This window comes from Miscanthus floridulus, chromosome 8, assembly GCF_019320115.1.
Source record: "Miscanthus floridulus cultivar M001 chromosome 8, ASM1932011v1, whole genome shotgun sequence".
Lineage (NCBI taxonomy): Eukaryota > Viridiplantae > Streptophyta > Magnoliopsida > Poales > Poaceae > Miscanthus > Miscanthus floridulus.
The window spans coordinates 15,519,792-15,532,138 of NC_089587.1; the positions used below are offsets into that span (position 1 = coordinate 15,519,792).

The window sequence follows — 12,347 nt, forward strand, 5'->3', positions numbered from 1 at the left end:
CCTCGCTGGGTCAAGACCTGCCGCAGCTGAGGTGTCTAGCCAGGATGGTCTGTCCTTAACACTCCCTGCTCCCTCTCTCGTACTAGTAGTTTTCTAATCGTGTTTTGGAGACTACCTTTAATATGCCTAATGATTGGGCATTTTTAATACGTGTGCGGGGACATGTTCGACCTGTTGTGGCGTGTTGTAATTTGGATCGACAGGTTGCTGGACGAATGCCCACCTTCCCTCTTGGGGTGTTCCATGTTTGGGTAGAGAGAGAGAGAGAGCGCTATCCTATCCTATCCATTGCCTCAATTGACACTTGTTGTATTGTAACTACGTTCCTTGAATCATTCTTGTTTATAATATACGAGGACTCGTGCCTGTAATCGCCATTTGTATGCACCTCTTATACCATTTCCATTTTTGACAAAATACCAAAAATGTATCAAATTAATGCTTGGATTCAACCAAACATGTAAATTCCATTGATTACTAATTGAATGGGACTAAGCTAATTCCTTAAATGTCTATATTGATGTCAACATCAGTGGAGGGGGCCGCGATGTACTTTATGTGTACTAATGTTAACCTTCATGGTAAGGCGTGTCTAAAAAACTAAACGACTACAAAATAAAGGTAAAAAATGGCAATGCTATGATAACATCAAAGCAATACAGCTATAAATTGCTAGAAACACGCACTACAACATTATTTTATGAACATGGCTTTAGTCATAGGAGATTATAAAAAAAATGTAAATATATCATAACTAGTTTTATTATAAAATAACATAACCATGTTTATAATACCATAAGACCGCAATACTATGAAAATCTAAGTAATTTCTCCCTTACCATTAATTTTGGTTTCAAATATGCCCGTGAGGAGTTTATCTTATATGTTTTGTGGACCGTGTTAGATGTTTTGAGAAACATGTGCTCTAAATTTTTTTTAGATCTTACATTATTACTGAATTCCTAAATATGTTAACTTTTTGATCGACTTGAACACATCTAAAAGTTTGAATAATAACATAGAAAAAGTTTACATAATAAAATATTTAAATTGAAAAATGTCACATTTTTCTTCGGTCCACATGCTGCTCCCGAGTTACTATGAGGGATCGTGATCAAAGTGAAAAGCCAAAGCCCAGGCGTCCAAACCCCACAACCAGATAGAAAAGATGTAGGCCTTACAGTAAACCCACTCATGGGGCTCCAGGTTTGTTGTAACGCTTTAACAAAATAGTTAATTCATAATCAGATAAAAAAAACTATGAGGCTCAAATTGAAAAAAATATTATATTTTCCTCCAATGCACACACTACTCCTAAGTTACTACCAGCGACTGTGATGAACGTGGAAAACCAATGCTTAGACATCAAATCCTAAAATCAGATGAAAAGCCATGTAAGCCTTGCCGTAAACCCACCCATGGGGGGCTCTAGCTTTGTTGTAACGTCTTACCAAAATAATGGAATCACGATCAGATAAAGAAGTGGAGGCTTACAATTTTCTCCAATTTGCACGATACTCTCGTGATAAAAGTGGAGACTAGACGTCCAAACTGCACAATTAGATCTTTATCGTAAATCTACCAGGAGAGTATTCAGACTTGCTCTAGTATTTTGACAAAATCACGATCAGATGAAAAACAAGGTTCAAAAGGCTCAAATTAAAAAATATTTCATTTTTCTTCAATCCGTATGCTCTCTCGAGCTACTACGAACGATCCTGATAAAGGTCCAGTTTAGTTCTAGAAAATTTTGCAAAATTTTTCAAGATTTTTCATCACATCGAATCTTTGGACACATGCATGAAGCATTAAATATAGATAAAAAATAAAACTAATTATACAGTTTAGACGAAATTCACGAGACGAATCTTTTAAGCCTAATTAGTCCATGATTGGACACTAATTGTCAAATAACAACGAAAAATGCTACAGTAGCATTTTGCAAAAAAATCGCCATCTAAACACTACCAAAAGTGGAAATCCAAGCAGCATCTCTAAGAGTTTCCTAAATCTTTTCCTAATCCTTGGATTTTAGCAGGATGAAAAAAAAACTCATCTCCAACAACTCCTTCATCCTCCTAAGAAAAGTCACCATGTTTCGCGTAAAGTTACACGCTTCCGAGTCGCGCGTATCTTTTCTCACCCACGCGTGTTTGTCGTCCAATCTAAAGTGAAAGGGCGTGGAAAGAATAAAGAGCAAGAAATGGTTCCTGATGCAAATGTACAAGAGAGAAAGAAATATATAAAAGTGGTAGGATAATTTAGAAATAGTATAGGGTTCCTGATATAAAATTATCTTCTATATTTTAGAAGTGGATTATTAGAAACTCTTGGAGATGGTTCTTTTTATTCCTTCTAATATTTGTTTAGGAGTTGTAAAACTTCATGTTTTAGGAAGAACTAGCAAGCATGCTCGTGCGTTGCAATGGGAGAAAATTAAAACTTATATCTCTACTTAGTTACAAAAGATATGTATATTTTATATTTAATCCATCGGTAATGAAGCAATAATTACATTAAAACATTGACCGTCTATAAAAGTGCAATTTGGAATAATGCCAGCTGTTGACGGTAGTTAATAAACATTATAAATCGTCAATATAATACGTATAAGAGCATAATATGATCACCAACAAAGGTCTAGGGGTTTAAACTACGGGTTTTGGTGAATCTGTATTTTCTGTAGGGTTTATCCAGAAAATGGTCAAAGTGGACCTAGATGTCAGACTTAATCGCGATTATCCGCGGAATAAACAACTCTAGAAAGTTCCAGAGGACACCACACCGAAGCGGAGGGCGAGAGGCCGCCAGGTGGGCCCGACCAGTCTGGGTCCCCACCTGTCAGCCTCCACCTCGCTCCGTCGGTTCTCCACCGCCTTAAGGATTGCATCTACGCCGTTTATTCAAGTCGATCAGTTTGATCCGATGGCTCAGAATTGACGCTCCGGCCTATATATACGCCTGCCCCCCCTGAGACATAAGTCATTTGAGAAGACAGAAACTCTAATCATCCTCAAAGCTCCATCATATTCTAGGGCATAGCTAGTTAGGCTAGGTCTAGAGGGAGGCAAGCAGGTTTCGCTTGGATTCCTGATCGTGTCAAGAGCGTGGTTTGGTATAATCTTTGTATCCCTCTCTCTTTTGTATATCTCGTTACTTTTATATGTTTGCTACAATTGTTATGACATTATTATTCATATCGCTTATATTTCTAGTTATCATGTTCATTGTCTACTTTGATTATATGTTTAGTATAGTTGGATTATCAACATATTCATGCATAAGTTCGTATAGCGCTCGCTCTGGTGTACACGGGGTGAGTGGTCAACATTGTGTAAGCGTGGTGCTTATATGTTGTTTACCTGCGGATGCACCCTATATTTCTGGTCATGTGGTAGATTGTGAATGTGACACTCTCGTTGAGTCCTTTGTAGTCCACTCCCCGAATATAGGACAGTTAGGATCTAGTTATGAAGGAAGACAAGCTATGTTCTTAATCTTCCTTAGTAATATTCCTTATATGTAGATATGAAGTTGATCTTAGCCATGATTACTAAGTGTAATTGTACTAATCAATGTATGCTTTGACTTGTAATTAAGAATGACTTAGGAACTATTCCTCTAATATTCTACTTAACCATGCTAATTTCTTAGAAAGGAGTACTCTGAGTGATCAAAGATTAGTTATTATGCACCATTCATATATACATTTACCTCTTGACTTACTCCTGTTATGAGTAAAATATTGGTTATGGTTTACTTCTCCATCAACAAAATAAGTTATCAATACATGTCCTTGCCAGACCTTCACTGTGGCAAAAATTTAAATAACGATACCTGGAATACTCCCGGATAAAGTGCTATAATGGTATATTATCTGTGCGCTTACAGATCCCTTTCATATATATATATATATATATTCTTCCTAGTCACATAAAATAATAAAAAACTACAAAGTATTATTCTAGTGGTAATGCTAAGAGGGTGTTTGGTTTCTATAGGGGTGTCTAAAATTCCTGTCACATCGAATGTTTGGACACATGCATGGAGTATTAAATATATATTAATTACGAAACTAATTACATAATTTGCGACTAATTTACGGGATGAATCTTTTAAGCCTAATTAGTTTATGATTTGACAACATGGTGCTACAGTAAATATGTGCTAATGACAAATTAATTAGGCTTAAAAATCATCTCACAAATTAGCCTCTATCTATGTAATTAGTTTTGTAATTAATCTATATTTAATGCTCTTTATTAGTATCTAAACATTCGATGTGACATAAATTTTAGGAACTACTAAAGAACCAAACACCCTGTAAGTAGTACCAACAAGCATCTCTGGCATCATCACTAGGGATGACAACCTGGTAAAATAATGTTAAGAGATGTAGACATTTATTATGTGGCTACTAAAATAAGTGACAAGTTAATAAATATCAATAAGCATTTCTAGTGCTGTAAAAGGTCCTAATATGGTTAGAGGGGGGTGAATAGCCTATTTAAAAAATCTATAAATCAACTAGAGCAATTTGATTAGTATAACAAACAGCGAAATGCAAACTTGCTCGAGCTCTACAAGGGTTGCAAGCCACCTATCCAACAATTTTAGTTGCAATGATTACTAGACACATAACTTGCAATGTTACTACTCACTAAGAGCTCTCAATCTTGCTACTCTAAAGAGCTCCACTAGATGAACTTAAAATAATAAAGCAAGCTCTCAATTCTAATTACACTAAAGAGCTTGCCACAACTAGTTTGCAAGAATATAAATGAGTGAGTAGGGTGATTATACCACCGTGTAGAGAAGTGAACCATCACAAGATGAATACTAAATCAATCACTGGGAGAATACCAAAGGGCAAGAGACAACCAATTTTTCTCCCGAGGTTCACGTGCTTATCAGCATGCTAGTCCCCGTTGTGTCGACCAACACTTGGTGGTTCAGCGGCTAAGAGGTGTTGCACGAACCTCGTCCACACAATTGGACACCGCAAGAACCTACCCACAAGTGAGGTAACTCAATGACACGAGCAATCCACTAGAGTTACCTTTCAGCTCTCCATCAGGAAAGGCACAAGACCCCTCACAATCACCACAATCGAAGCCAGAGACAATCACCAACCTCCGCTCAATGATCCTCGCTGCTCCAAGCTGTCTAGGTGGCGGCAACCACCAAGAGTAACAAGTGAATCCCGCAGTAAAACACGAATGTCAAGTGCCTCTAGATGCAATCACTCAAGCAATGCACTTGGATTCTCTCCCAATCTCACAATAATGATGGATCAATGATGGAGATGATTGGGAGGGCTTTTGCTAAGCACACAAGGTTGCTATGTCAATGCAAATGGCCAAGAAGATGAGCTTGAGCCAGCCATAGGGCTTAAATAGAAGCCCCCACGAAATAGAGCCGTTGTACCCCTTCACTGGGCACAACACAGGGTGACCAGACGCTCCAGTCAGATCGATCGAACATAGGACCCCAGCGTCCGGTCGCCCGATGCTTGCCATGTGTCATCGGCTTCAAATGCCGATCGCCCGATCTCAACGGTCAAGTGATGACTGGACGCGTCAGTTAGAAAGTGACCGGACGCAGGACCCTAGCATTCGGTCGTTTCCAGTAAGGTTCCAAACGTGAAATTTCACGACCGGACACATCTAGTCATGCTCGACCGGACTCACCTGGCGTCCAGTCACTCAACGTTTCCTCTATGTGCCTCATGTCAGTGTACGTCAGCACTGACCGGACGCACCCTGCCAGCGTCCGGTCACAAGACCGAGACACGTGCTCACTGCTGCTACTGACCGGACTCTGAACTCAGCGTCCGGTCACTACACCACCAGCGTCCGATCACTCTATGAACCCTTGTCTTTTCTGTCTAGGGCACCGGTGGCACTGTCGGACTATCCGCACTCTACGGCGGACACTCTGTCGGTGAAGTTTCTAACCCTTGCTCAAATGTGCCAACCACCAAGTGTATCACCTTGTACACATGTGTTAGCATATTTTCACAAATACTTTCAAGGGTGTTAGCACTCCACTAGATCCTAAATGCATATGCAATAAGTTAGAGCATCTAGTGGCACTTTGATAACCGCATTTCAATATGAATTTTACCCCTCTTAATAGTACGGCTATCTAACCTAAATATGATCACACTCGCTAAGTGTCTTGATCACTAAAACAAAATGGCTCCTACTATTTATACCTTTACCTTGAGCCTTTTATTTTTCTCTTTCTTCTTTTCAAGTTTAAGCATTTGATCATCACCATGCCATCACCATCGTCATGATCTTCGCTATTGCTTCATCACTTGGAGTAATGCTACCTATCTCATAATCATTTTGATAAACTAGGTTAGCACTTAGGGTTTTATCAATTAACCAAAACTAAACTAGAGCTTTCACGCTATTGCCGAGAAAGTTAGCTAGGCAAAGGAAGTATTGATAAACTTATACTTATTGATGTGATCAAGATAAACCATTGACCTCTGCTCAAATAGGCTTACCCTTGTTCTGTCTACTTTATTATCTTATGCAGGGTAATGCATGACTAGTTTTGATCTTCCAACAAACTACGTTGAAGATCCAGAAGCATTAATCAGAAAGTTTTAGCTTTAGAGTCAGAAGACAACCAAATAAGACAAAGCTTAATAGCAGAATTTGAAGCCATGGCTGACAAGACTCTCCATGAATTCTCTGTTCCAACTACAACCAATATCCGTACTGGACCAATAGTCGATATTAGAGATAATGGATTTGAGCTCAAGCTAGCTCTCATCAATATGGTGCAAGCCAGTCAGTTTTGTGGAAAGACACATGAAGATGCGAGTGCTCATCTCTAACATTTTTTAGAGATATGCAGCATTTTCACCATCAAAGAAGTGACCAAAGATGCCATACTACTTCGTCTCTTTCTATTCTCACTCTTGGGGAAGGCAAAGCAATGGTTCTACGCCAACAAAGATAGAAATACTACATGGGATAACAGCTCCACTGCCTTCCTAGCCAAGTTTTTTCCCATAGGCAAGACCAATGCTCTACGTGGGAGAATTTTAAGTTTTCAATAGCAACATAATGAATGTATCCCTAAAGCGTGGGAATGCTTTCAAGATTACATTGCAAAATGTTCTCATCATGGGATAAAGAATTGGCTACTCATACAGACTTTCCACCATGGGTTGACCAATAGTACTTGAAAGGTCCTAGTATCTAGAGGGTGGGTGAATAGCCTATTAAAAATTTCTACAACAACACTAAGACAAATGATTAGTCAATAAGATGGCGAAGTGAATTTTGCGCTAGCTCTACACTTGGGGTTGCAAGCCACCTACCCAATTCTATTTTCTATGATCACTAGTATATCACAACAATAGCTATGTTACTACACTAAGTTAGTATGCTCTCAAAGGCTAACTAAAGAGCCATACTAACCAAACTAACAAGCTCTCACAACTAGCTACACTAAAGAGCATGACAACTAGTTTACGGTAATGTAAAGAGAGAGAGCAAGTTGGTTATACCGTCGAGTTGAGGAATGAACCAATCAATCACAAGAGTGAATACCAATGAAGACCAATCACCTTAGAATCAAATGATGACACAATGATTTTTTTTACTGAGGTGTACTTGCTTGCCGGCAAGCTAGTCCTCGTTATGGTGATTCACTCACTTGGAGGTTCACGGGCTAAGTCACATCACACGCCAAACCCTCAATAGGGTGTGAAGGGACCGTGATGCCTAAGAGGGGGGGGGTGAATTAGGTGACTTAAAAAAACTCGACTTCCAAACTTTGGCCTCCTTTTCTACCTCTAGCAAAACCTATGCAAAAGATGAACTATCTAAAAGTGCAACAACGGTTTTGCTAGTATGTTGCTACCTCTACCGCAAAAGAGTAATATAATCAATGTCAATGCGGAAGGTAAAGAGCAAGGTAGAGATATGCAAACTCTCGTTGATGACTCCGGTATTTTTACCGAGGTATCGAGAAGCGCATAAGCTTCCCCCTAGTCCTCGTTGGAGCCCCTCGTAAGGAATCCCTCGCAAGGGCCAAGCTCCTGGTCGGGTAACTCTGTAGATAGCCTCGAGCCTTCCCCATGTGCAAGTGGGTCTCCGACGTGCCTTCCGGCAAGCTCTCCCGGATGCTCCCCGTCGTCTTCACTATCAAGCTTCCGGCCAAAACGTCGCGGGCCTTGTTCCCTCCGATACACGGTGGCGGCCACACCATAAACTCGATTGGTGTAATCTCGCAAGACTTGAAGCCCCTCCGATGTACAACAATGGTGCTCGTAAGTACCGGGTGGTAAGAGGTATGCAAACCTCACTAAACACTAGGCCTAAACCTAGAGCAAGCGCATAAGCAGTGGTCTAATCAACCTAAGCACTTCGCAAAGCACCTACGCTAATCACCTAATAAAACACTAAGCACTATGCAAGTGGAGATCACTAAAATGGTGTATCAACACCCTTGGTATGTTTCCTCAGCTCCACACATCTCAAATGGTCGGTTGGGGGTTGTATTTATAAGCCCCACTAAGAAAGTAGCCGTTGGGGACGAAGTCCCGCTTTTCTGCTACTGACCGGATGCTGAACTCGTCCTGACCAGACGCGTCCGGTCATCCCAACCGTTGCAGCCGTGAACCACTGATCGGACGCTGCTAGTGTCCGGTCGCCTGCCACCGGACATGTCCGGTCGCAATTTCACATGCCTAGAACCTCTCTATACTCAATCGGACGCTGATGCCCTATGTTCGGTCGGTTGCCGCCAGCGTCCGGTCCAGCATTCGGTCACCTGTTTGCCGAGCCACCGGTCTAGCGTCCGGTCACGCTTCCAGCATCCGGTCCAGCGTTCGATCGCCTCTATGAGCTCGTTTCTTTACGATCTTGCCTATGGCTTGGTTCCTATCTTCATGCTTGGATTTTGCTTGATATCTTGGGTCTTTTCTTGTACTCCTAAGTCTTGCTTATGGTGTTGATCATCGGATCATCATGTCATCTTCGTCCAAGTCACGTCTTGCACCCTATTGAACTACAAAACAAACACTTGCAAATTCATTAGTCCAATTTGGTTGTGTTGGTCATCAAACACCAAAATCCAAAGTAAATGGGCCTAGAGTCCATTTTCCTTATAGGGTGCCACACAACCAACACAAGATGAGGATCACATAAGCCACGAGCAATTTACTAGAGTGCATTTTGGCTCTCCACTGGGGAAAGGTCAAGAACCCCTCACAATCACCACGATCTTGAGTCGGAGACAATCACCAGCCTCCGCTCGATGATCCTCGCTGCTCCAAGCCATCTAGGTGGTGGCGGCAACCACCAAGAGTAACAAGCGAATCTCGCAGCAAAACATGAACACCAAGTGCCTCTAGATGCAAACACTCAAGCAATGCACTTGGATTCACTCTCAAATCTCACAAAAATGATGAATCAATGATGGAGATGAGTGAAATGGCTTTGGCTAAGCTCACAAGGTTGCTATGTCAATGCAAATGGCCAAGAGAGTGAGCTTGAGCCGGCCATGGGGCTTAAATAAAAGCCCCCACGAAATAGAGTCGTTGGCTCCTCAGTCCACTGAAAATCAAGGCGACCAGACGCGCCGGTCAGATCGACCAGACGTACCCTGCCAGCGTCCGGTTAACGGATGGCTACCACGTCATCCCTCTCTTTAAATATTGAGCGTCCGATCCCAATGGTCAAGTGATGACCGGATGTAGCACAGTTGAAGGGTCGAGATGGCGGACTAGAGGGGGGGTGAATAGTCTTTTCTAAAACTCAATTGCGTCGACTAACCGATACAAATACGGAATTAAAACTATCGGTCTAGCCAAGACTATACCCCACTATATATGTTCACTAGCACCTTGCAAAGATAACAATTATGCAACAAAGGTGTCGGGCTAGCTAGAGCTCACCTAACCAATGCTAGGAGCAAGGTCACACAAACCTATGCCTCTAGTACTTTAAGCAACAAGGGAGCTCCTACACATGCTAGTAAGCAAAAGCACAAAGCTAACTAAGCTCACTAGCAATGCTTAATAACAAGGCAACCAATGCCTAATTAGAGAGCGCAAAGACTTAGCTACACCAACTAAGCAATGTGACTAACAAGGTTACTAAAACCAAATTAGCCACGCAAGGGAGCTACTTCTATGCTACACAAGCAAGAAGGTAATTAGCAAGCTACACAAGCTATCTAATTACAAGAGCAACTACACAAGCTTAATATGTATAAAAGTAATTGCAAGCTTGTGTAATGGGGATGCAAACCAACGGGAAGAATAAGGTTGACACGATGATTTTTCTCCCGAGGTTCACGTGTTTGCCAACACGCTAGTCCCCGTTGTGTCGACCGCTCACTTGGTGGTTCGGCGGCTAATTAGCATCACCCGCTAAGCCCGCACGTCAGGCGCCGCAAGAACCTACCCCAGAAGTGAGGGTAGCTCAATGACACGCTTTACTAGAGTTGCTCTTCGCGGCTCCCACGGGGCGAGCACAATGCCCCTCACAAGCACTTCTCCGGAGCGCCGCACAAGCTTCTTGCACGCTTCGACGGAGACCACCACCAAGCCATCTAGGAGGTGGCAACCTCTAAGAGTAACAAGCACCACCGGCTTGCAACTCGATCACCTAGTGCTACTCGATGCAACCTCACGATGCAATCGCACTAGAATCGCTCACTCACACAATCGGATAATCGCTATCAAGTATGTGTGTGATGGAGGGCTCCCAAGCACTCTCAAGCATGGACACAAAGTCCCCCAAGGTGCTCCACACCAGCCATGGCCGAAGGTCACTTCTATTTATAGCCTCAAGGGCTAAACTAGCCATTATCCCTTCACTAGGCAACAGTCGGGCCAACCGGACGCTCCGATCGTGTTGACCGGACGTTGGACCTCAGCGTCCGGTCGCCCACAGACGGCCATATGTCCCGACTCCAACGGTCACTTGACTTGACTAGACGCAGCAGCTTTCAACTAACCGGACGCTGAACCCCCAGCGTTCGGTCGTTTCCAGTTAGGTATCGACCTTGACCGGACACGTCCGGTCACACTTGATCGGACGCAGCCAGCGTCTGGTCACACTCCAGCTTCTATGTCATCGTACGTCAGCCTGACCGAACGCAGCCTGCTAGCATTTGGTGCATTCAGATCCAGCGTCCAATCAGTTGACCGACGCCAGCATCTCCTCTATTCTCTTCACCCTTGCTCAAGTGTGCTAACCACAAGAATTTGCATCCGGCGCAATAGAAAGTAGGCATTCCATTTTCCCGAAAGCGCCAAATCCTGCCGAGCAAGCTCGGTGGGAGGGAGAGAGGAACCCAAACCCATCTCAACCCTACAAACACCACCTCCTTTGTAAATGTGCCAACACCACCAAGTGTACACCACCATGTGTAAGTGTGTTAGCATTTTCACAATCATTTTCCAAAGGATGTTAGCCACTCAACTTGCCACGCCACTCGATCCTAGCGACAATGCAAAGTTAGATCACTCGAGTGGCACTAGATGACCGATATGCAAACACGTTTGCCCCTCTTGATAGTATAGCCATCTATCCTAAACCCGGTCATAAACTTCTCTACATACCTATGACCGGTGAAATGAAATGCCCTAGGTTATACCTTTGCCTTGCGCATTCCATTCTATCTCCTCCAATGTCGATGCAACACATGCACCAACATGATCAACAATGATATGATCCACTTCATATCATCACATGATCATATTGGTTCATCGATCTTGACTCTACTTGCTCTTCACTATTGCCATCGTCTATCGGCGCCAAGTCTTGCTCAAGCTTCATCGCCACGCGGTCCATCACTCCAAAGCCTTTGACTTGCCCTTCACGCTTGCAACTGGTCCATCAAGCCAAGTCTTGTCTTGATCTTCTCCACCTTGATCACATGACTCAATGTCATGTCTCATGTGCAATAAGCTCCTTCATCATCACATGTGTGAGCTTTGCAACATCTCCAAGCTATTTTCACCTCCATGGCATATGTTGCTCACACACATGTACCTGTGGACTAATCACCTGTGTATCTCACATAAACACAATTAGTTCACCTAAGTTGTCACTCAATTACCAAAACCAAATAAGGACCTTTCAACAGTGCCAAGACCAGACACACCTCTATCGAGTCTGGTCGTTTCTAGAGAGGTTCCATTCACGACCGGACGTGTCAGTTTGATCATGACCGGACGTAGGACTCCAGCGTCCGATCACTTCTAGTAAGGTTCCATTCACGACCGGATGCATTTGGTCACAATCGACCGAACTCGCCTAGCGTCTGGTCACTCACCGTCTTCTCTGTACGCCGCCACATCAGTAGGA

General features: G+C 42.8%; 1 non-coding gene across 1 annotated transcript; it reads right to left on the minus strand.

Moving 5' to 3' along the window:
- Window positions 1-7,043: 7,043 nt before the first annotated feature.
- LOC136478738 (small nucleolar RNA R71) lies at window positions 7,044-7,152 on the minus strand. The gene has a single exon (XR_010764451.1). It is a non-coding gene; the product is annotated as a small nucleolar RNA R71 (small nucleolar RNA).
- Window positions 7,153-12,347: the final 5,195 nt, after the last annotated feature.